We start from the raw sequence: 691 nt of genomic DNA on the forward strand, positions 1-691 counted from the left end.
CATGTCCAGTTCTACCTGTTGCTTCCTGACCTGCATACAGGTTTCTCAAGAGGCAGGTCAGGTGGTCTGGTATTCCCATCTCTTTCAGAATTTTCCACAGTTTATTGTGATCCACACAGTCAAAGGCTTTGGCATAGTCAATAAAGCAGAAATAGATGTTTTTCTGGAACGCTCTTGCTTTTTCCATGATCCAGCAGATGTTGGCAATTGGATCTCTGGTTCCTCTGCCTTTTCTAAAACCAGTCACTGTATGTTTTTGTTAAAGTTTTACTGGAATCCAAGTCATGCTTACTTATTTACATACTCCCTAGATCTCCTGGAGGAGGAAATGGCAACCCACTCCAGTAGTCTTGCCTGGAAAGTCATTAGGAGGAGCCAAGTGGGCTACAGTCCGTAGGGTCGCACAGAATGGGACGTGACTGAAAACACACACACACACACACACACACACACACACACACGGCTGATTTTGCACTCCAACTGTAGAGCAAAGTAGTTGCAAAAGAGACCATATGGCCCACAAAGCCTAAGGTATTTAGCATTTGGTCCTTTATAGAAAAAGTCTGAGGACTTTCCTGGTGGCTCAGTGGTAAAGAACTTGCCTGCCAATGTAGGAGACACCAGTTCGATCCCTGGTCCAGGAAGATCCCATATGCTGCAGAGCAACTAAGCAGATGCACCACAACTACTG

The 691-nt window shown here is 45.4% G+C and overlaps 1 protein-coding gene across 1 annotated transcript in view; it reads right to left on the reverse strand.

Moving 5' to 3' along the window:
• The window catches only part of ACTR10 (actin-related protein 10 homolog (S. cerevisiae)), a gene marked incomplete at its 5' end in the record, with an annotated part of 27,439 nt that overhangs the window by 6,890 nt on the left and 19,858 nt on the right, over positions 1-691 (reverse strand). The window lies entirely within an intron of this gene.

The sequence above is a fragment of the Bison bison genome, unplaced genomic scaffold (assembly GCF_000754665.1).
Source record: "Bison bison bison isolate TAMUID 2011002044 unplaced genomic scaffold, Bison_UMD1.0 scf7180017864254, whole genome shotgun sequence".
Taxonomy (NCBI): domain Eukaryota; kingdom Metazoa; phylum Chordata; class Mammalia; order Artiodactyla; family Bovidae; genus Bison; species Bison bison.